Here is a 25,758-nt window from a genome sequence, read left to right as displayed (position 1 = left end):
CCAGTCTTTGCCCACAGACAACCTGCCAACCTGAACATATTCTCACCAGTAACTGCACACCGCACCATAATAACTCTAGCTCAGGAACCAATCCATGCAACAAACCTCGATGCCAACTCTGCCCACATATCTACATCAGCGACACCATCACAGGACCTAACCAGATCAGCCACACCATCACCGGTTCATTCACCTGCACATCCACCAATGTAATATACGCCATCATATGCCAGCAATGCCCCTCTGCTATGTACATTGGCCAAACTGGACAGTCTCTATGGAAAAGGATAAATGGACACAAATCAGACATTAGGAATGGCAATATACAAAAACCTGTAGGAGAGCACTTCAACCTCGCTGGCCACACTATAGCAGACCTTAAGGTGGCCATCCTGCAGCAAAAAAACTTCAGGACCAGACTTCAAAGAGAAACTGCTGAGCTTCAGTTCATCTGCAAATTTGACACCATCAGCTCAGGATTGAACAAAGACTGTGAATGGCTTGCCAATTACAGAACCAGTTTCTCCTCTCTTGGTTTTCACACCTCAGCTGCTAGAACAGGGCCTTATCCTCCCTGATTGAACTGACCTCGTTATCTCTAGCTTGCTTGCTAGCATATATATACCTGCCCCTGGAAATTTCCATTACATGCATCTGAGGAAGTGGGTATTCACCCACGAAAGCTCATGCTCCAAAACGTCTGTTAGTCTATAAGGTGCCACAGGATTCTTTGCTGCTTTTACAGATCCAGACTAACACGACTACCCCTCTGAAGCCTGTACTTTGACATCTATATTTGTTGTGGTGTTTAAATTCTGTAAGAGTACAAAAAAAATTGGTCAATATCCTTTGGGTTTTAATTGCTGTAGTTCATGGAAGGAGCATTAAACAAAACAGAAATCCATTTAAAAGCTAGAGGTACCTTTTGTGTGTACACACACACAGACACACACACACACACACAGAGTGTACTGGTGCAGGACAAATAGATACATTTAACCTGCTAGACCTGCAGATCAATTTTTCTGTTTTTATAGACAAGTGAAAATGGTTATTTTGCACTATTGACCTTATACTGGCAGGGCACTGGGAAATGCAGGACAACCTGCTGCTTCCTTCATATAGCTAAAAGTTGAGAGCTGCTTTAAATTATCGCTCACTGAAACCTGGGCATTGTAGCTAGGAGGGAACAAAATGGCCTTCTATGGTTTCCTTAAACTTTTGCCAAGAGTTTCCACTTTCGTTCTATCCCTGTACACTGGCCACCTCGCAAGCCCCAGTATGGGGGCATACCAGTAGTGGAACCTAGGGTAGGACGGAGTGGAGTCATAGCACACACTACTATAGCCATTCTAGCTTGCACCATAAACCAATAGGCTGTTGTATCTTAGAGTGGGCCCAAGGGCTAAGTTACAATAGGGGCCATTTCAGACCCACAGCAGCCTAGCACTGGGGTGGGGGACAAAGGTGGATTAAAGTCACCTTTGCATACCCTCTATCTGGGCTGCACTGCAATGCCAGGAAATTCAGCAATTAAGTTGACCCTAGGTTTGCTGTTGCAGTGTAAACTCTATATAGTGCTAGAGCACTTCACTGTGGGTAGCACCCTGGCACAGAGTAGGGTAATTACTGGAATGATTCTCCATGACATGTTAAACTTATAGCAATAGATATTCATATCTCTTTGTCTCTGTAACAGAAAGTAAAAACAGTTCTTTGCAAAGCTTAAAGGCAAAGCTGCAGGCCAAAATATAATTTAGCAGCAGGCCACCCTCAGAAGGAGCTGAGAAATTAACAGAAACATTATATTCTAAATGAGCAATCAGCATGAAAAAACCTTTGTCACTCCATAACCTAAATAACATTTTTCCTCATATTTATTTATTACTCTTTAAACTCCCTGAGCTTTATTTATCATTTCATAACATTTCTTCTTTGCAATGGTCCTCAAACAAATGTATTACTTACTTACTACAGGAATTCTCAAGTGATTAAAATCAAATATTATCTTTAATACACCTCTACCCTGATATAACGCTGCCCTGGGGAGCCAAAAAATCTTACCACGTTATAGGTGAAACTGCGTTATATCGAACTTGCTTTGATCCACCGGTGCGCACAGCCCTGCCTCCCCTGGAGCACTGCTTTACCATGTTATATCTGAATTCGTGTTATATCGGGTCACGTTATATCGGGGTAGAGGTGTATTTAACAATAAAAACCCACTGCAAAGCCCTCCCCCTCTCCCCCCAATACTGCTAGAAAAAGACCACCAGCTTAATAAGTATAGAAGTGGCCAGTACAGCGCATGTCAGAAGAGGAGACTCAATAAACTATAGTAGAGTGTTAATTGATTCCACCCAAGTGCATGTGTATGTGTTGTCCTTGTGGTGAAGGGTAGACAATTTGTGAAGTATGTTAAAATATATCTGTCTCTCTCTTTGTAAATAAATTGTTTGGAGTTCTCAGATTCCTAACTAAAGGCTTGCAGAGTTTATCAGGACTCAAAATGGTGTTGGTTCAAAATTGGATCCTGCAATTATCACTCAATTACAGTACTTTGAAATCAGACATTGAGGCACCATTGGCATAGCCCCAGGAAAACATTCTGTATAGAGATACCCATTGCGATGCTGCTTCTGACTGCTGACATGAAATTTATTTTAATACATTGTGCGCTGAACAGGTTGATGATGATGGATCAATTCACCACTTTGATTTTGCAAGGTCCTTGCGAATAAAGTGTAAAGTAAGGCTCTGATTTATGCAAACTATTCTATTATTTACTAATGTGTCAGAAGGGTTGGCTACAGCTATTTTATGTGGGAGTCAGAGTGTGTTATCTAGGCTATGCCTACACTATGCAGCTTTTAGCAACACACCAGTGCCACTACAGCCACGCAGGGGCGCCTAGAGGATTCAAGGGGCCTGGGGTCTTCAGCGGCAGGGGTCCTTCCACTCCAGGTCTTCAGGGCACTTCGGTGGCAGGTCCTGGAGTGAGTGAAGGACCCGCCGCTGAAGACCCGGAGTGGAAGAAGCTCCAGGTCGTCAGCAGTGGGTCCTTCACTCGCTCTGGGTGTGTTCGGCAGCACTGAAGGACCTGCCGCCGAAGACCCGCCAAAAACTCTCATGGGGGCCCCTGTGGGGTCCAGGGCCTGGGGCAAATTGCACCACTTGCCCCTCCTCCGGGTGGCCCTGAAGCCACCCTGCTAAAAGGTGTGCAGTGTAGCTGCTGTTTGTCAGCAGCAGAGAGCTCTCCCGCCAACAAAAATCTTCCATCCCCAAAGAGCGGCAGTAGCTTTGTGGGCGGGAAAGCGCTCCTGTCAACAAAGAGCTGTTCATACTAGCGCTATTCCTCAACAAAAAGTCTGTCTTTCGTGTGTGTGTGTGTGTGTCTGTGTTTTTAACACCTCTGAATGACAAATGTTTTATCGTTCACTTGCCAGTGTTCACAAAGACCTAGAGGAGAGAGATGAACTCCAACTACCTGTTAAGAATCAGTAACTTGACCTACCAATCATCCATGTCAGCTTAATATCTCAACCTTTGAAGCTTGCAGAACTTATCTATAGTAGTTTTCAGCATTGCCCAAATCTGACTTCACAGTTGGTTCTGAATTGAAAATCAAGACCATAATAATTTTTCAAATATATGGCAACTGCACCACCACCATTATTGTGGGTGTATTTTACATTTGGACCTACTAGGAAGGCATCCCAATGAAAGAGAAGAAGGTGATAACTGACTGAGGAAGACACAGCTCTATAAATGATACAAATACTTCTGGACCTACAGCACCTTCAAGAGACAGGCCTGATCCAAATGTTTTACTCCCAGCCCAATAATACACTTAACTCAAATGTTTATGCAAGTAGTTCTGTAAATATCTATGGTTAAAAATGTAGCATGTGCTTAAATACTTTGCTGCACTGTGGGGCAAAAAAGAAAAGGAGAAACCCCACTAATTTCCTTCTTGTCTTTGGGGACGGGGTATTCTAGACACTCTTTCCTCCTTGTGTAGGCTGCTGGCCACTCCTCAGCCAAGAAATAACGCACTCTATGCCCAAGGTCTGATCAGCCCCTTCCTTCAGAACACAGATTATTCTTCAAAAAAGCTGTTCCCCTGACCACCTCAGGGACCTCTCCCCTTTGCAATTCTCCCCACTGTCCCAGGGCCTGACATAGGAGCCTACACAACTTCCTACAGTTACCCATTCAGCTGAGCTCTTTTGGAGATTCTAGGAATCCCCCGGGTGGGTCTGATTATCTACTCTACTAGGCCCAAACACCTGTTCCTAAAAGGGCTCTGTCTCCAAATAGGGCTATCTGGTCTAGGCCCCCCGGTTCTTAAAGGGACAGACTACCCTGTTACACTTGTGTGGCTCAACTTTCTTTGCAATGGAGATGCTGCACCAAATGATGCAAAGCCTTTTACAGCACATCTTGTAACTCAAACTGTTCACTAAGAATGAGAGGATCTCTCTTTCTAGGAATAAGCCAGGGTAAACCCAGAAATGCTTTAGCTCCATGCCCCCTTTCAGCTGCTACACTCTAGGCAACTACCTAATTCATGTATAGTATAAAAAGGGACGTTCACACATGGATAGTTTAGATAGTATGCCAGGCTCCAGGCATTTGGAGAGCTGAACATCAATAAAATCAGGCCACTCCTCAGCTCATTCCTCATCAACAACATGGGAGAGAGAATAAATATAATGAGAAGGGTGGAGAAACAGGGTGATGAGAAGTAGTGCTGAAGTGAAATTTGACTTTGGCAAGCAACTTGTTGCAAGTAATTTAGAGCAGTCCTTGGCTGCCTGCTCAAGAAAGTCAGCATTATTCCAATTTCCACAAGCTGGCTTGGCCTCTTGGTCAGTTTTACAAAAATGGGACGGGGGGGAGATATTATCTGGGACTCAGGCCACCAACCACGTCTACCTCCAGCTGCTCTGCCCCTTTCTTTGCTGGCTTCTGTCAACAGCACTAGCTCTCACCTCAGCTAAGTGAGAATGGAAGTGATGTCCCTTCCCCTGAATGTTCAGACAGCCATGGCAGCCTGAAAAGGCTTTTCTTCAGGCCCAGTTCACTGGGCTCTTCTTCAGGTCACACCTCAGCTTGTTCCTCATTCAACAAGTAGCTCAAGAGAGAGAATGAATTTAATTAGGAGTGTAGAGGGGCAGGGTGATGAGGGAAGGATGAAGTAGTATAATGAGTAAATTTACAAGGGTGCTTGTGTGAAACAATGTGAAAAGAATGGAGGAGTTAGAGAATGTAATGTGTTCTGATTTTTCACTCTGGAATAGGGAAAGGTGTTAAGTGAGAGAAGATGGCATATGACTGGCTGAAGATGGGGAATACAGAAGACGCATTGTTTTCTTCACCCCGCCTCAAAACTTCCCCTCACAGTTGCATGCCAGTGTGCTAGGAGGCATCTAGATAGGAGGAGGAGGAAAAATACAAGCAGTCTTTGACTTTACAACATTCGAGTTACGATGAACGGCACTTACGATACTTCTACATTAACACCTCGATTTGAGTCATGGCTATAGCTTTCAAGTTTACGATGCTCGGTCCAACAATGGAGTAGATTGCAGTTCTGAGTTACGATGTTACAACTTATGACACAATTGTAAGGAACCAATTGTGTTGTAAATCCGAGGATTGCCTGTAAGCCAGTGATTCCCAATCTTTAACAACCCATGAACCCCTTTCACTAAAATGTCAAGTCTCGCAAACCCCCTCCTAAAAATGAATATTTCCAGGGATTTTCTCCCTTACCTGAGTATAAATTAGCAAAGCAGTGATCTTGGAAATATTACATTTGTTTTTATGACATGCTTATTACACATCATTATTATTTATTATTACAGTATTAATTTTCTTACATTATGAAAACGGCAACACTCTTCCAAGATTTCACTTTTGTAGCTTGTATCACTTTAATTAAGCCTGTTATAAGACAAGGCTCTTAGGTTTCATCACGGAATATCAGATGTGAAACAGCATGAAGGTATTTAAGAAGCCAACTCAAAGAGTTCCTCCTACACAAGCATTCAGGGCTTGAGCAGTCCAAGCAAACAATGCACATTACAACAAAGCTTAAACTTGTTCTTCATAATAATTTAAAAAACAATACTAGCAGCCTATTTAATTTTAAAAACAGCAAAAAAATATCCACCTCCCTTTCCATTTCTTATAAGGAGTCTTGAAGTTTAAATCTCCTCAGTGTGATAGATATGCTTGCTTTGATCTGCTTAGCTCTTGGAAGTCCCCAGGGCTTCATGCTGCCCGAGGTCCCTAGGGACAGCTCTGTCCGCCATTAGGGAGTTGTTTCCCAAGAACCCCCTGTAGCATTTCATGAACCTCCAGGGGTTCATGAACCGCAGTTTGGAAACCACTGCTGTAAGCCAAAGAAGCAGCAGCAGAAGAACTAATCAGATTCTTACGTTCAGTGGCTCATTCTTTCATTGTTTAGAGTTTCTAGAGCACTGAGGAGGATTGTGGTGCACATGACATCCATGAATCAGACAATATTTATAGTAGGGCTAGTAAAACAAAGATTCTGGCAGGTTGGCGGGTTTTTTTCACCCAAAAAATGGATTTTTGACCGAACAAAAATTTTCACAGGCATCATCCACTTTCCTAAAAAAAAAAGTGATTTTTTTCATCAGAGAACCAAAAATAACCAAAAATAATAATTAATAATAAGTAAAATATTTTTTGTTTTCTTCAGTTTTCAGTCAATTTTTGTTTTCTTTTTTTTTATATGTTTTATGGAAAAAATGTTTTGGTTTTTAGCTACTGAATATGAAAACTTTGATTTTTAACAAAAAAATAGAAATTTCCAACAGAGGAAAACTCTTCATTTCTCTAGTGATTTCTAATTTATAATCAGTTTTCAGAAACTGCTAAAACAATAAAAATAAAAAAAATCATGTTCTGGACAAACTGAACCCAGAGGGTTTTTTCCCCTGAAAATATCATGCTTCTGATATTCGTGTCTCATTGGTTGCATATGATCCTGTTTGATATCCTGCTGGAGAGTTCAATGAAAACTCAGAAAAAATTTCCCTCCACTTACTTCTTTATTAAACTTAATCATTGCTTTTAACGTGCATCTAGGATGATATTTATTATTGCTCCAAGCCCAACAATACATAGCCCAACCACAAGGGAAAGGTATTACAGTACATAGGTAATTTTTACAATGATCAATGCAGCATTCTGCGGTACAAATAAACTAAAAGTATATTCTGAATTAATTTATGCCCCAAGTGGTATTTTTAAATGGGTCTTACTTAACTTGTATGTATCATTTTAGTTTGGTTTTATGTGGATAGTGAGCACAACACTCATTTCTCCCTAACTGCTTATAAGTACTACCCAAAAGAATAAAATAATGTTTTAGTAAGAAGCCCCTTAGGAGCAAAGCCTTGTGCTTCTCAGCTACATATTGAGATAGGGACACTCAATCTTGCCTGCAGCTTCAGTTCAGGTTGAATGCCTTCTGTCAAGATGTAAAGTTTGCTATCCCCCTGTGAGATAGAGCTAACTGTATTCAGGGCCTCAACCCTGTCATCCTGTCTCCCATTTGGGCTCATTTATTATGAGAATCTGCAGGAATCAGCCATGGGGAAAGGGGAAACTCAAAGTGACAAACTGAACATATAACAAGGTTCTCTGAGGCCTAAGGCTTGTCAGAGCCACACTCTTTAATACTGTATGAAACAAAACGCTTGAGTGCAGAGGATAGACATGTCATTGTGGCAGGTCTTTCTCATATTCGTTACTTCTTTTGTTTGCTTTCCTTTTATTCAGGGCTACGAGTAGGTTTGGGTTATTTAGGTTAAATGAGTCTCCAGTGGTCAAGTGCTCACAGCAAAGGCCAGACCACAAAAATCAGCTTGATAGTTACTTACCATAACCATATACAAAACCACAAGCAGCAAAGGTTCCCTCAAATACATCAGAGACATTGTACATCTCTTTATTAAAGCCTGTCAGTGTTTGCTACACTTCAGTTTGCCTTTAAATCACAAGTAAACCAAGGAACTCTAAAGCAGCAGAACCAAAGCAGAGAACAGAAAGAATGGAACAAAAACCAATTCTGTGGAATGAGATTTTTTTTAAATGCTTCCCTTCCCCTTGGATCTTTTTATTTCCATTGATTTTATTACATTCCTGCATTGGAGATTACAGTGATAGGCAGTTCTAAAATATTTTAATCATTCATAAATAAAGAATACTTATTGTATGAGAGTTATCCGGCCTGCTGTACCATAATGAACAGGCCATGTATCTTAGTAATGCATTATAAGCAATCACAAGTTTTTAAGCCAAGGGATAAAGATATTTGATTAGAAGCTGTGTAGAGAGCAATACTGCCTGATGCTGCAACAATGTCACTGCGTTAGTATTTATTTTAATCACTCACTTTTTAGTTAGATCAGGACTTCATATTGATTAATGAATATTTTTGTTGGTTAGCTTTTTATATTGGTTTCCAGCCCCTCGCCCTCCCTTCATTTTCCTTTTTAGTGACACTGGTTACTCAGACCAGATTTCAAATTTTGTAGTGTTCCTTCTCCTTCCCTCCCTCTTTTTTTCACATTTTACCCTTCCACCTCTTTCCGAACCATGACCTTCCTCTTTTTTTTGCCTTCCCAAGTCCCCAACCTCAAAAAATGTTATTTATGATCATAGCGCATCAGGATCTCTCTCATTTGATACTCTCTCTCTTGAGCTCTGTTCAGCTGCTGAGTTCAAGTCTCACAAGTATAGTGTTTTCCCAGACAAAAATGGGCCAAAGTTTATTGGCCTCTTGTGACCTATGGGAAGCTCTAAAATGACCAGGGTTGAAAACATCATTTGACCTGGCAGAGAATGCCACAACTTCTTGGGACATCTGTAATTGATGGATTTGGGAAGCTTACTAGGATTGGGCAGCAGGAGAGGTGGCAGCTATACATCCCTGAACCAGCTGAAATTCCAAAGAAGAAAGTTTGCATTCAGCTCATTTGGAGTTTTTGCTCTCCTCACCTTAACTTTGAGGCCTAGCTCAAGTGATCCAACCTTTCCAGGACAAATGGGTTTATTTACTACTATTAGTCTGACTATTTTGTAATTATCAAGTAATTCACCAATGGGGAGACTTTCAAAGGCACAGATGGGAGTTAGACACCCAGCTGCTATTTGTACCTTTGAAAATCTCCCCCTGTGGAGAATGAGATAGAGATGTATTTCTTTTATTAATATTACATGTACCTCACTTTACTTGCTTGATATTATTCTATCTACCTGAAGGAGCTAAATCAAAGTGACTGTTAGGAAAAAGATATCTCTATGGAAAAAAACAAGGTTCCTTATAAGAACAAAGTGTGGGCTATTAACTGGAAAGTACCTACCTGCCTGACTCCAGCTAGGTTTACAGGCCTATTTTTCCAGGGCTGGGGCCTAAAATCAAAAACAAGCTGAAGCCTTAAAAACCCCTGCCTAAAAAGTGACAAGTAGCTGCTTCAGGAGGGATGCCAAGAATGCCAGAGCAGAGTTAGTCCCTCTTAACTGAAAAGTATGGGTTCCAGGTTTGAGTGGAACCTTCCTAAGCTTGCAGGGAAAGAATAAAGTTTAGGTAAGACCAGAAGTATGTCGGCTTTTGTTGTTTTAACCTTTGTCCCTGCTTGCGTCATACCTTGGGGGGGAATAACCAATATGATGGGTTTGAAAAAGCTGTTTTGAGTCACTGTCATCAGATGCTGGTCACAGGCTCCTGGAGGGAAGTTTTTGAAGGTGCCAAACACAACTGGGCCTGTTAAGAACTAAGGGTAGCTGCAACCTAGTGACCACGTCCAAGACCGGGTGAACCGCAAGATCCTACCCTTGAGAGAGGAGAAGGAAACAAAGCTTGTCATGTGAGGAATGCACTCAAGAGGGACTATAAAAGAGTCCTAATGCATAGCTCACTCTGTAGCCTCCCCTTCCAAGACAAGTTTTGGCAGAGCTATTGAGAAATTTTCGGATGATACACAATGTGTTCTCTTGTTAGAGTATTATGGCAAAAGGAGCAGAATCTCTACAATGCAAAAATTGTATCTGTCAGCCTGTGAGCAGACACCAAAGCAGACTTAATCAATTAGCAGAGTACCACATTAGTTAGCTAAGCTCATGCATCTGGTGATCTTCACATTAATACAGCAAGGCCTCAATCCAGCACAGCTTGCATAGCTTGCTTACAGTATTCAAGTCCTCCTTTCATACCACCTGTTGCCATTTAATAGTAAGTCAAAGCAAGCTGGTTGCTCATTTCTTGATACTGAGGAACCATAGCTTATTTTAAAATTGCAAAGCCTGAACTGAAATCTAGAGTCCTCTACCCCATGCACCCTTATCACTGATCCTGCCCCTCACATTCTCAGAAGAGGTTGCTGGAGTGCAGGATCTTACTAGGAAACTATGAGGAAACAGCCAGACCTCTTGTCTTTATATCTTTGTAATTCAGTGATGGGCTGATAGGGCTCAATCCTGCAAGATGCTTGGAAATCAAAGGAGCTAAAGGAAGGTTGAACCTCCAGGAGTTGCTCAGCACCTTGCAGGCTTGACTTTTTATAGGACAAGCAATTCTGGGCCATTTCTGAGTAAGCAGGCAAGCAGCCAGCCCTTTCCTCTGAATTGCAGGGATGGGATCTTATAAGCTCTTGTAGGAAAACAATGCAAGTATTGCAATAAACACAAAAGGTAGAACGTTACAATCTCAGGCCTGCAAACCCAAACTGACAGAGCCAGAGCCTCAGCTGGTGTAATTCAGTGAAGTTTTCAATGGATTTACACCAGCTGAGGATCTGGCTCTCAAACATTGAGGTTTGGGTGGAGGGATGCAAATGTCACATATTCAGATTGGCTCAGATTTCTATCCAGACCTAATTTTAGATCCATTCTGTTATTATTTATTCAAAGATGTGAATGAGATATAGATTGCCTTTATTGATTGCTTGCTTTCCCCTCTTTTTAATATGCCTTCCCTTTATTGAACATCTCACAATTGCTGTATGACTGTATTATGGCTCGTGTGTGGGTATATATATATAACAGTGATTTTTTTTTTCATCCAGGTCTATTCTTAATTTCTCCACTCTCACCATAGAGGAACCTACATATTCCAAGCTGTGAGTACACTGAGTTGCATCTACACTACTGCAATGAACACTACATACATTTTTGAACAAGGATAATAAACTGTAGCTTTAAACTGATGGCCTGACATACATCAATAGTCTTGGATGGTCCTCAGTAAACTTTGATATTTCTCTGTGTTGCAGGACCTTCCAATTCTGTCTTGCTACATTTACAATACCTGTGATAATGCAGCCACCCTCTCCTTTTATTCTCTGCAACATACGACTAGCATGGCAATGAAATAGCTGATCCACAATAATTACTGTGAGCTCCTCATCTTGTGGTTTATCCGTTAAATAAGCTAATAAGCAAGTGTTAATTGTTACTATACCTTCAGCAAAAGGAGGAGAGAAAGAGATTAACCCAAAACCTGTCACTTTCTATGGCTAAGAGGAAAAGGTACACTATGGTTACAGTACCTCCTTGTGGTGAAGGAAAGTCCCTCATTGCAGAATGTCGCACAGTAACTACAAATAATTTTTATTGTAAAAACATTTTTTTAAAGCTGCTGCACTGGGTGTTTGGAGTGTGTCTGTATTAGTACAGTACCACCCACCTAGACCACCTGCCTGATTTCTGGTTCCGTCTCTTAAATTCTTTATATTATGTGACTATGCATAAAACAATAGCAGACAGCCCGTTTCTGTCCGCCAATCTGTGTCTTGTCACTCAACAAGTGGGAAGCAGGAGAACATCAGAACAAAAAGCAAAGTTAATAGGCCCCACAAAAGCCATAAATGCTGAGAAAATAATAACAGCTTTTAAAAAAACGGGCAGATGAATGTCATTTTCTCATGATGTGCTTGGAGCCTTACACCCTTGGGGCCTCATTTTGAAACTGGCTGAAAATCACTGCTGGATGAAAGGATGAAGCAGCAAACAAGTGTTCTGTATAATTAGTTTGGATATAGTACACTGAAACATAGAAGGTCAATAATTATTGTGGGGTGAAGTATCTCCTGCTAGATTTTAAAGGATGAAAAACACTTCTAGTTGCCCCACAATATCCAGTAAGAACATTTCTGAGACTGGGATGTACTGTACAAAAGCAGATAAATAAAAGTACTGTGGTTGTCAGTTTTTTCCTGGTGCAACATAATGTTATTAAAAATTTAAATATTTAGACTTTTTGTGACCAATTAACGTTCGGCAGTGGGAATATTAAATCTCTTTGCTGAGTTTGAATTCTGGATTGTCAAAGGCACATGTCCAGAACCCCACAAAACCCTGAAAGTATTGATTCTACAACCTAGGCAATGGTATGGTGAGAAAAGAGGCTTTGTCTTTACTGCAAAAAGGAGAGGTCTTTTAAATTGAGAGAGCTAACATGAGATAATTATTTCAGTGTAAAGACCTAGTGGAGACAAGGCCCAGGTAGTTTTTAACCTCGACATAATGAGTCAATGTCACCCCTATGCCCCCTAAATGGGATTTACTTCAACTAGCTATAGCAAGGTGAAAACTATCCATGAGGATACTCTATCCAGATAGCTATATCAGTGTAACCACTTTATTTTTCAGTGAAGCCATAGTCCCCAGTGTGCTTCTGGGAAGCAACGGACAGGCATTGTGCAGACTGAATTTCACACATAACTTCACTCCAAAAAAGGTCATTCCTATAATATACAGAAATTAGCTGTGTTAATTTGCTAACTAAAACCAAGGAGAATTGGGATTTTGACCCTCAGATCTTTATTCATACTAATTAGTTTCATTAGCGTCTTGATGTCTGACTGAGACAGGGAGGTAGAGGATGGAAATCATGTCTATTGCCAGGCATTTGGAGGATGGCAAGGCAGTATCAATATCATCTATTGGGATAGTTTATACAGGCTTTTTACCAAAATGTTTCTCAAACCCTGGGTTCCTATTAGATCCATCACTGCTCCTGAATTCTCAAGAAACAAGAGTGGCTTATCAGGCCTTTTATTTTCTGTGGCTAGACAGAAGAATGCCCCTAAAGATGGCTGAATATTAAAAATAACTCCATTTCAAATACTTTGAAATAAACCTGCTGAGTTCAGGTCACTCTGATTCATGAGATTGCATGTATGCAGACAACTGCTGGGTATTGCTGAATCCTAAAAGATTTGTGAACATCTGCAGACTCCTTTCTGTTAACGATGAATATCCATCTCTGCTATGATTTAATTTAATGGGAAATGAAGAGAGATATGTAAGTAGGACAGGAGCTTTGAAGAAATCAAAAGAGCTGCCTCTCCATCCTGCAGTCTCCCTCATAAAAATTATTCCCTGAGCACAAGTGCTTTCATGAGCTCATCTTCCCTTTGCATTAGCCATGGAAAGGAACACATGCTGTAGTTTCTTAAGGGACGTGGCACAGCAACGATGCTTCCTCTTTCTGTGGGAGGGATTGGGAAAACCCAGAAATGTAGTGTCTCCCAGAGAGGCCACAGTGGTGATGCAACTCTAAACTGTCCCCAACACAGGCCAGTGCCTAAATGACACAATCCAGTTGTAAGCAAAAAAACATGAATAGATAATAGTGTGCCATGTGCAGGAAGTTAATGTTTCTGAAGAAATGTCATTCTGGAGATTACCAAGGCTTAGTCTACAGTTAGAAGTTATAGCGGCATAGCTCTTTTGGTCAGGGGTGTGAAAAAAACCACCTCCACAGCCAACATAGCTATGCCAACGAGACCCCAAGGTGTAGACAATGCAGCTATGCCCACAGAAGAGTGCTTGTGTTAGTGTAGCTAACATCATTTTGGGAGGTGATTTTCTTGCACTGACAGAAAAATGTTCTCAGAGGACACTGTATCTACAGTAGGGGGTCAGGCCATTCTAGGCTCTGTAGGGTAGACATCGCCTGAATTTTGTGTATTTGATTTCTTAACTTTAACATTGTTGTGACATTGTTTACTTAAATTTAACCTCTTAATTTAACTTCCTTTTCTATTTTTGTAAAAAGACTTTTAAAGTACTTTAAAGACTTCTCAAGATGGTGAAACAGGTTTAGAGGTGTCTCAATGATGTTACATCACTTGAGATGCTCTCCATTGATGGCTTATTAACATCTGTTAAAACATATTTAAACATTCCAGTGTAAAACTCTAGGGTTACATGCAACTGGAAACTAATATTTGTGCCCTGTTTAGTTTTTATACTGAAATTTACAATCATTTTGTTAGCATGTTTGATAACACATGGTAAAACATGACTAAAAATCTAGTATTGACAAATTCTAAGTGAAAAATCCTTAACTGAGGAAACTTCAACTGAGGAAGCCTTAATCTGAGAATGCTTAACAGAGGCTGCCATAATGTAGGAGTCCTTAATTAACAATCTTTATCCAGGTGTCCTTAAATGAAGGGTCGTTAACTCAAGATGGCTTAACAAAGGCACTGTGAGTCGAGCTCACCTTAACTAAGCCATACTTCACTCAGAAGGCTTTGAGTTCTAAAGGTATCTTAGCCACAGCTACTCTGCACATGTCCCATGTTCCAAATCATCATAGATTTAGGGAGCCCTTTACACAAAATCATAGTACATATTTCCAATGTGCATGCATGGATGTATCATCTTTAAACTCCAGTCAGAACTTTACAAATACAGAATCTGTTGTCTTCAAACTTGAATTGCCTTGCTTTCCTTGGTGAAGGATAGAGAAGAAATTTAGTTTGAAGTTTTAAAGCCATTTATGAACAAAACAAGCCAATCAGAATGGACTGCATTGATCACCTTTGAGGTGAGACCAAGCCTTTAAAAAAAAATTGTGAAAAAGTTATGAGTAATTGAACAAGTAGTTAGAATTGAAACCACATCTCAGTCTTAACTATTGCAATTACTATCTTTGAGTGTTGCAATAACAGTATTAATAAACAGAATGGAATGGTGAGATATGCGTCAACCAATCTGATTGGCTAATGTGCATGGCACTCATTATCTAGACATTCCCTGTACCTACAAACTGAAGTGCATCACTCATAAAAAAAACCATAACTGTTTTCTTTTTTCATGTTCACTTTATAAAAGAAATTACAATCTCTGAAAAGGGAATGTTTTGGTTCTAAAGACTGGTCAGATTTAATGCCCCAGGGGGTACTTCAAGTCATCAGTGCTTTCCAGCAAGTCATTAATGCCCAGGTAATGCTGTGGTCCTAGTGCATAAGTAATTTTGGATTTTTTAAAAGAGTTTCTCTCAGCCTCTTTTCCACGTGGGAAGGGGGAAAAGCCCACACTGAGTTTGTGGTGAAGGCATGGAGAAATCTGGGAATTCAGTAGCTCTTATTCTAACCCCATCTCCCTATTTCTGCCCCCCCCGTGACTGGAGTATTCTGAGCTGAAGGCTTCAGCATGTCAATAATCATGGAGATCTGGAGACTGTAGGAACTGGATGAATGCTCACCCAGCATTAACTGTAATCAACCTGGGGCCTAGAATGTGACTCAAGTGCTGCATGATTGCAGTGCAAAAACTTAAAGTGCCAGTTTAATTGCTATATTAATCATAGACATTTTTATTATAAAAATATCCCGTTGGTGCCATTACTATCCTCATTTTTAACTCATGAGAAAGTTGAGTTTATAAATATATTTCACACTGAAGACAAGAGTGACTCTCAGTGGAGTTGCTTGAGTCAGCCAGCAACATGCACATTATCTATGTAAAATATCAACCTGCTGACAGATGTAATTAGTGACTTTGTATAACACAGAGGGTAAGTTCTATTCCCATGTCAATTTTGAAATGACAGTTTGTCTTCATTTAGCCTGTGGTTTGCCTAGTTGGGCTTGTCCCTGTGAAGTGGTTCCATGTGCAGCATGACAGTCACAGAGGTGCTGCACTGCAGTGGGTGATGTGGATGGTACGTGAGGTGTAACCACAGAGATTTGATACATTTTAGTGGTTGAATTTTTAAACTCTCTTTATCCAGTTCCTGAAGCGATGTGTAGTACAATAGTTTCATTCCTACCATGTGCGAGCGCGTGCGCACACACACACACACAACCAGTGACTACATAGTGTACCTCAAAATCCCTCAGCTCATTAGCGAGTTTATCACAAGCATTTTAAATTGGGTGCACAGCCATTAATGGGATTACAAAACAGAAAAGGGTGGTCACTTGATTGGCTCAACATTTCCATCTGTCTGGTTTTAGATGCAAGGGTGTTTTACATAGTGGAATGACAAATTAGACTGTTCCAGTCTAACACCTGGGTTAAACAAGCTCAGCTCCATTTTGTACTCAAACAGTCCAAAGTACTTATGACAAAATTACATATTTAATGTTCAGCATCTTTTGATCTGATACATCATTTCCTAGATATATATATCCCATAATCTGTGAACCTCTCTATTTACTAGTTTTTCTTTGTAAAATATTGGTGTATGTCCACACAGTTAATGTAAAATAGGTATTCAGTGAACATTAGGCCACCTTACTCCGTGTGATGTAGAGAAAAAGCCTATCATAACACACACCACAATTGAGTAGAATTAAGATCACCATGGGACCCTTTAGTATGTAAATCGTGTCTTTAGAATATAAGGCCCGGCTCCATAAAGGTACTTAGGCACCTATACCTCAGACCTAGGCACCTAAGCCCCAGTTATAGGCACCACTGCAATCCACAAAACACCCACTTGGCTGCTGCATAAACCGGTAGGCACCTAAACTTACCCAGGGTGTCTACATTGGAATTAAAAACTCACCATGGGGCCATGCCAGCTGACTCAGGCTTACAGGGCTCAGGCTAAGGAGCTGTTTAATTGCCCTGTAGATACTTGGGCTGAAACCTGAGCTCTGGGACCCTCCCACCTCACAGGGCTCTACAGCCTGGGCTCCAACTACCACAGTTAAACAGTCCTTTAGCCTGAGCTTCATGAGTCAGCTGGCCCGAGCCAGCTGCAGGGTTTTAATTGCAGTGTAGACATGCCCTTAGTGCCTACATTTTTGCTGTAGAAGTTCCCAAGTTTTTGCCTCTGGGTATGCGCACTGCTGCTTCCTGCTAGGCATTTATCTCCTGCATAAGCCCCAGCATGATTCACACCTTAGAGGAAGATAGGTGGAGGAGTTTCTGTCTCATATGTGGGGCATGATCTGGTAGATGTGCTCAGGGGCCCATTCAAAATCTAACCATAGGAAGTGATGGTGGTGCCACCAGCACCCACCTTTTAACATGTATCCCAGTGGATAGAACACTCAGTCATTCCCCCCATTCTGAGTGAGAGGGAGAAAAGATTTGAATTAGGGTCTCCAACACCTCTCAGGATGGTGCACTAACCACTGAGCTATGATATATTGTGAAGTTGTTGAAGTTGTTCCACTGTGTATAAAACTTAAAGAGACATTGGGCCAGAAAGAGAATGACTCTATAGCCCAGGGGTCAGAGTGCTCACTGGGGAGCTGAGAGACCCTGAGTCCAGTCCTCCTGCTCCATTGGCTCTTTAATTATTCATCCAAAACAGACACAGCTTCACCAAGAGAGCCCAAGAGAGCCCCATACTACCATATCTCACAGCTCAGTGGTTAGAGCACCCTCCTGAGAGATTATGGAGACCCCAGTTCAGATCCTTTCTTCCCCTCAGGGAGAGTGGGAAATTGAACATGGGTCGCCCCCATCCAAGGGAATGCTCTAACCACTGCAGTAAAAGTTGAAAAGGGAGGCAGTGGCGCCTCCTCATCTGCTGGCCATTTTGTGGAGAGTGAGGCGGGCAACTCTAACTCATTCTCACAAGAAATAACTTAAGCACCTAAGCTGCTTGACTCTAGGAGAGGATACCCAGCTGTGAATAACAAGCAGAAGTAGGTGCCTTCGTGCAGCTGGACTTAGGCAGTTAAATCTGTGAGAGAGGTTGGTCTTAGGAAACACCCCTCTCACCAGCCTCTCCCATTGGCTAGCTTAAGTGGCTCCCTGCCTAGCTGCCAGCTTTTGCAGACTGCATTCTTAACAACCAGTCTCTCCCTGTGCATTGTATAAGAATCCTCTGGCCTACTTAGGCTTTCTGAATCACTGCTGTTTCAGTAATTTTCCACATTCCTAAAAGTTAGCTCAGCATTGCAATACAGTACCTAAGTCCCTTTGTGGATCCAGGCCCAAGTTCTTCTCCCAAAGGTCTTGCACACTGGAGCCATTCATTGGATAGAGCTATATATATGGCTCTGTGTAAATAATAATATCAAATCTGAATTTCAGAGATTGTATATATTTAAAATCTCAAATTTAACACTGAATCAATGGACAATTCTTGAGAAAAGAAACCTTAAGAAAACACACTTGGTCCATTAGCATAACTTTGAGGCCTCCAGTGCCCCATGTACCGAGGCCTGGTTTACACTTAAAAATTAGATGGCACTAGCTACATTGTTAAGGGCTGCAAAAAATTTTGCACTCAGAGCTCCCTGGTTAGGTTGACCTAACCTGCAGTGTAGACATGGTTAAGGTGATGACAGAATTCTTCCATCAATCTAGCTAACACCTCTCAGAGTGATGGATTAACTACATCTGCAGGAAAAATCCTTCCATAGATGCAGGAAGCAGTTTACTATGGCACTATAGTGGCATAGCTGCAGTATCATAATTGTGCTGCTACCGCATATACGACAGCATGAGAGATTGGTGTGGGTTCTAATTTGCATGAATGGTTGGTAATTCATATGGCTTTGCAATTTACTGGGTGGACCAGTTCCAATAAAAACAGAAACCAGAGCAACCCTTTACAATTCATTCAAATCAACCAAATACTTCAAGTTTCAAAAAAAGAGGGGGAACCCCCATGGATAGTTCAGTGTGACCAGGCAGTTACTGAGAAAATAGTGACTAAGAAAGGGCCAAAATATCCACCTTTCTGTGTGCTAGGGATCTGGGTGGAAAAAGTTTGCAGCGATGGTTCCTGATATTTTAAGGACTATGGGGGAGGCTGCTAGTTTCCCTTAACGTTTTGTTTCTATAATAAATCTAGTTGCTTTTTAGGTACTAGTTCCTACTTGTGCTTCGAGTTTGCAAGTGTTGTCACACTGTTATTATGCATATTGCTTCTGTGAGAGAATTTTGCTAAAATTTAGAACCAGAGCCAAGAGTTCTGCATTTTCCTTGCCAGTTTCATTCTGGGAAATCCAGCCATTGCTCCATGTATTGTGCATGTGGGTGGGGAGGAACTACAGCTTGGAAACTGACAGAACTGGCCAAATACTGACAGGAACTGACACGGTCACTGACTGAACCCCAGGTTCTCATCTTCCCAGCTACTCCACCCCGGCAGATCATCTCTAGTTCTCTGCTTGGCCTCCAGCTGCACTCTGGGTGAGGAACAAATCACCTCAGCTATTTCAGATTTGGGAAGTACCAAGGCCAAATTTAGTGTCTACCTTGGAAATTAGAAATGCATGAAGTAGGGAGAGGCATACGAGCTAATTTTGCTGCCAAGTCAAATACCATGGATTCGAAAATTCAACCTGAATTCACACATTACTGGGTGTGCATTCTACTCAGAAGAAACTAAGGAAAGGAGCAGAGGTGGAGGTGGAGAGAAAAACAGAGGGCTTGAATTGAAGCAGAGAGCAGGCAGAGTGAATAATAGAGGCTGTGAAATAAAGGAACAGAGAAATTCTCATGAAAAAAATGAGCAGGATGTTGTTCTGACAAGGGCATCAAATGAGGAAGGTGATAACTTGTGTAAATTAAATATCTGACATGGAATCAGCTACTGTGGCTACCCTATACCAAAAGACACTGTTGCATATTTACTTACACAGCCACTGGCACTTTGAAACATATTAGCTAACCAAGCCAAAATGACTTTCAAATACAGGCTAGGATGGGTTCCTTTTCTTAGACCAGGGGGTTCCCAAAGGGCTGCCACATTGCTGAAATAGTGATGTACATCCCCTGAATGAAAGACCAAACACAAAAGATGAAATCCTGTCTCTACTGAAGTCAATGCAAGTTTTGCCATTGACTTAAATGGGGCCAGAAGTTCATCCAAAGAGCTTAGAGAATCTCTGGAGAGGGGTTAAGGCTAACACACACACATAGAGAGAGAGAGGTTTGGAGTGAGGGAGCTATCTTCTGGTCTCATTTACACAGAACCTGGAGTAAATCTGAAATCAATGGAGTTGCTTCAACAGTACAACTCAGATTCTAGACCATGATGTTTTTGGGAGCAAACAGCCAAGCCACTATTAGGCACAGGTGTTGAGAATGAAACAGTTGTTTAGCTGGAGTGCCAAAAGTGGAATTATCTTTAACATTCACTGTTGCCTGTGGCCATTCATTGCTCTTCCAATAAATGGTCAACCCACTGCAATAGTCCAGATCTTCTTTGTCCAGTCAAAAGCCAGGACAATACATGTATAGGGCACTCATGTATACAACATGTGCTGTGCCTTGGGCTGCCTAACCACACACCCTTGCTCCAATGGTTTCTACAGGGTTTTGCAGGGGTGCAGAATCATCAACATACAGGTCCCATTGTGGCTATGCTTCCTCCCACCCTGGTATGCCCCCAGCACCTGCAGATGTGGCACAGAGCTGGCAGTGCTGGATTTGCAGCAGTTGTAGAAGGACTCCTGCATCAGAGGTAATTCTAATGAAAGAAGGGGGCTATACCCACCTCACAGTCACTTTATGCTAGCTTAGCTGCAACAAAGAAGCCCTAGTACAATGCTGACAGGGCCATGGGGCTCCTAACAGCACTAACACTAGTGACACTGACCCAACATTTTTCTTGGAGGAGCCAAGTCTAGGAGCATCATTTGTATCTGAATTGGTTCGCACTAATCTCCATTAAACAGAACAGCAGCAGGCTGAGCAAGAGGAGGATTCTCTAGCCTTTTTTTATTGCTTTCTTTGGAAAAGCTCAGTTTCATTGTCATCACCCATCTACTAGGGTAAGTTACAGGGCTAAAAATCTTGCATAGGAACATCTGAATAATCTTGTATACTGTCTACTTAACAGTGTTCTGAGGCGGAAGTCAAATATTTGAGGTTTGCCACAAACCAAGATGAACCTTATTTACACTAACAAAAGGCACCCATGGAACGGTGGGAGCATTATGTGTTTATCAGTACCAGATACTTACCTTACCTTTTATAGTCAGAGAGAGGCTTCCCACATGCACAGAGTTATGACCTATGTGGTTAGCTTTGTTTTGTATTGCTTCCATATAACACCTAATGAAAAGAGCTTCATCTCTTTGAAACACATGAACAAATCTGGGGATCATAGTAATATTTTTATGATTCCTCTGTACCTCAGTTTCCTTCAGGGCTTTACATTGCTATGCACTGAATATAAAGGGAAAAGATGTGGTGTTTGATCATGTAGCAGGCTACTTGGAGACCGAAGCCATTAACAAACTGAGTAAAGTCTACACATATGAATGGAGAATCTGTAGGACAGTGGTTCTCAAAGCTGGTTTGCTGCTTGTTCAGGGAAAACCCCTGGCAAGCCGGGTCAGTTTGTTTACCTGCCACGTCTGCAGTTTCGGCCGATCGCGGCTCCCACTGGCCGCAGTTCCCCGCTCCAGGACAATTGGGGCTGCAGGAAGTGGCACGGGCCGAGGGAAATGCTGGTCCCCCTTCCTGCAGCCCCCATTGGCCTGGAGCAGTGAACCGCAGCCAGTGGGAGTCACGATCAGCCAAACTTGCGGACGCGACAGGTAAACAAACCAGCCCAGCCCGCCAGGGGCTTTCCCTGAACAAGCAGCGAACCAGCTTTGAGAACCACTGCTGTAGGAGACAATAGAAACCCAATGGCTGGGACATGGACACCTAGTGACCAGCAGCTAAGAGGACAGGGATTTACCCCTACCTCTCTACTGGGAAGCAGAGAAAAGGTCTCCAGCCTAGAGAACAAAGGGATAAGGTGTCAGGTGGCTGTGTTAAGAGCTGAGCTCACAGAGACACACATCCATGACCTGGGACCAAGGGTATGTCTACTCTGCAATAAAATACTGCCCTGTGTCAGCTGACTCTTGCTGTGTAGATGTTCGGACTGCAACCGGAGCCCAGATATTACACTGCAATTTTATAGCACCACAGCCAGAACTCTGCGAGCCCGAGTCATCTGACAAAGGGCAGCTGTGGATGTCTTACTGCAGTGTAGACATAACACGAGACAAAGAAAGAGAGTAAGAGAGAGAGACTAAATGGATTCTATAGCAGCTTGGCATTGAAGCCCTGGAGCTGGACAGGCTAAACTGTCTTAGCCTTGGCTTCTCTTTGCTAACCTAAGGACTTTCAGATGCTGTATGCCAGATGACTGATAACCTGTTACCTTTATTTGAGAAGGATCCCTGGTGTCATTGCAAATACTCCCGGAGAGCAATTTGCACCCTGAAGGGGTACAGTACAAGTTTCCCACAGGTGTCTGACTCCTGTGGATGTAGGGAGCCACATAGAGAGAGAGAGAGAGTTAGGGATCGCTGTTGTCAAAGGCCCAGTCTCAGAGCCTTGGAGACCATGGGCCTGCCTCAATGGAACTGTGTCAACATTTGGGGCCCAGCACACTAAAGGAGTCACTCCCAAGGGACTAGCTATAGACTAGGGCCAGACCTGTGGCTCCCACCACCCACCACAAAATCTGAAATTTTGACCGGCTGCCACTATGACATTAACAAACTGCTTTTCCAAGTAGATTCATTTAGAGAACTAGCAAAGTATCCCAAAATAGTCCTTCCACTGCACCCACAGCAAATGCCTCTGGCACCTAGATAGTGCGGCAATGGGCCCATGCTTCAAACTGAGGGACAGGCACACACAGAGATCATAGTAGTAATGTTAAGGTATTTCTGCCGTGGTCGTAGATTTTCCACTTCCAGGCTATTTGTGTAATATGAGTTCTGAATGGTTCTGTGCTGAAGAGAAAAGTCTTTTACCATCCCTCTATTCACTGCTGAGTGGAGTGACAGGACTGATAGTGGAGTGGGAGAGAGCGCACAGTGTAAAGGAAGAGAAGGAAGGGTGGTAAGAGAGGAGTGGCAGTCTAGCAAATTGGCAATAAGAAAGGAGGAGTGGCCACAGAGAAGGACCAGAAGAGAGCAGAGCATCCCTCATCATCTGTCTTTGTCCCCCAAGTCAAACAACATCACTGTCAGAACTAGCCACTAGAAGCAACAGGGAAGAAGCAGATGAGCCAACTCTGCTTCAAATACTTCAGGGAGAGAGTGATACCTCCTAACTAAGCAGCTTTAAATAACAAGCTGAATAATTACTCAGCCAAATATCGACGTTTTGACTAGCATTTGGCAGAATACCTATTTGAAGTCAAATTTCAGTACATCTATATGTATAATATAGCCCTGTCTTTTACAAGACTCAACTGTCACAGAGTAATGCTCACTAAGGGGCCTAATCCAAAGCTCACTAAAATCAATGTAATGACATTCCATGGGCTTTGGATCACCTTACATGGGTCCTTCCTATAGCAAGGCCAAAGTATAGGGTCAGTTTCCTAATTCCATTTGCTCCCCTACTTACAACAAACAAAGATAGAGGCAGAAAAGAGATTTTTGGAGAAGTGTAAACAATGGTGTATTTCATCACAGAAGGGAATGTGATTTCAGAATTCCAGTTTGCAGGCGACCAGTGTCAGTGACCTACATCAGTATAATGTGTCATGAGACAGACAGGGACAGTGAAAGAGAGAAAGACCCAGTGTTGTTGTCACAAGCCTTCTGGCTGAGAAGATCTGGATAGGAATCTGCTTAGAGCCCATCTACACTACCTTTTTGACATCAAGTACTGCCTCTTTTCCCCTCAGTATGAACACAATGCAAAGTCCATTATTACTACAGCATTCCACCACCCAGATTATAGAGTAGGAAGTAATGTTCCACCAGCCAATGAGGTTGATTGGTTGAACATTTCTTAGTGCAGTAAAGCAGTGGTTGCCAACCTTTTCCATTGGATGACCCACTTTTCCATAGCAGGATCACCCTGGCACCTTCCTCCCTTGTACCAGGGGCATAGATGGGAACCCCATTCCATTTAGCAATATGAGAAGGACAGGACAATTGCAACCCTCAGGCTGAGAACCCCTGTAGCATGATATTAATTTATTTTACTTGTTGTGCAAAATTAATATTTAATTTTAATCAGCAAAGTAGGAGGCTATTTATTTGCCCAAGAAAAGACACTTGGAAACAAAAGATTCAGGAATAAGAAAGGATGCTACAGTCAATAAAACTGAAACCTCAGCTCTCACATACCTTACCTGCAAACTTCCTGGGCAACCCAAGAGATCTGTAAGCCAAACACATTGATATCTTTGCTTCAGACATATTAACCAATCATTAACTTTACTGCATGGAAAAGACAGACAGACTAGGTGGTGCTCAGCAGGTCATGCAGGAAATACTTTACATTCCAGTGGCTTATTTTATTGTATCTGTAATATAAAATATGAGATTTCCAAACATATGGGGTGAAACCCTGGCTCCACTGACTCAACAGCAGAACTCCCTTGTGTTTCAACGGGGGTCAGGATTTTAGGCGTGGTCTTTTTCTTAGGATACAAAAGTGGGTCTAGAGTAGGGAATGAGGAGCGAGAAATCTATATCACGGTTGTAGACAGTAAGAGGTGCTGTTCATTTTCTTTCTATATATGGAGTTTAAGGTCATCATTTCTAAAAACTGTATTAGCCAATAGAAGGAAATTTATTCTTGCCCTGGGGCAAGAGGAATTAGATGCACAGCTTCCAGTCAGCAATAGTACATGATAGGACATGCATCATAATTCCATCATGCCACACTTTGGCGCATTGTGAGGTCCAAGGCTGAGAAATGTCATGATTCTATCACCATAACCCATGCCCTGAGGCTTAATGCTAGTTTTAGAAAATGGATATTTTTAAATAAAGATGCAGTTAAAATTATTATTATGAAATAGATCCTCAGCCCTCACTAAGGTCCCTTTGCACCACCACAGCAGCACAAAGGGACCTTAAACCAGCCTTATTTTGGAAGCTGGAATCCTCAACTCAGCCAGCTTGACACTACCCTTTCCCCCCAGCATAGGAGACATATCAGGGCTGGGAGAAGGCAAGCTGAAGCCCAGTGCATTTTGGTGTCCCTCTGCCAGGTAACTTAAATGTAACAATCTATAAGGGACTGCGCCAATCAGTCTGTTACAATAGTCCTGGGGCTACCCTAACTTGTGCTGGGGGCTGGTTTAAATCCAGGGTCAAGCCATGGAGCAATGAGGCAGAAAGGTGGCTCATGCTGACAGCAGCTGAGGATTCAGTCCTACCTTTTATTATTGAAAGGGTTAATGCGGTGCATTTCCTTCAGCCAAAATATTCCTTTTTGCTTAAAATTTTCTATGGTGTCAGCAGTTTTTCAATCCCCTCATGAGATATATGACATTATTTGATGTAATCTTGAGAAAATACATTAATACTATGTTTTTTAAAATATATTACACAACATATTTACTATTTACCTTGTTTTCAGTTGTTTGGACTTTTAATGGACTAGGAAAACACCAGAGACTTTAGATCTTATGAGATCGTGCAGCTACAGCAGTGACTAACATACTGTATTTAAACCTTCAAAGTAGGCCTAATTGGCCTTTGTTAGAAGATGTTTGTATTTGACTTGACTTGCAGATGAGCTGGCCATCAC

Source organism: Gopherus evgoodei, chromosome 1 (assembly GCF_007399415.2).
Source record: "Gopherus evgoodei ecotype Sinaloan lineage chromosome 1, rGopEvg1_v1.p, whole genome shotgun sequence".
NCBI lineage: Eukaryota > Metazoa > Chordata > Testudines > Testudinidae > Gopherus > Gopherus evgoodei.
Note: the sequence above shows the minus strand (reverse complement) of the source record.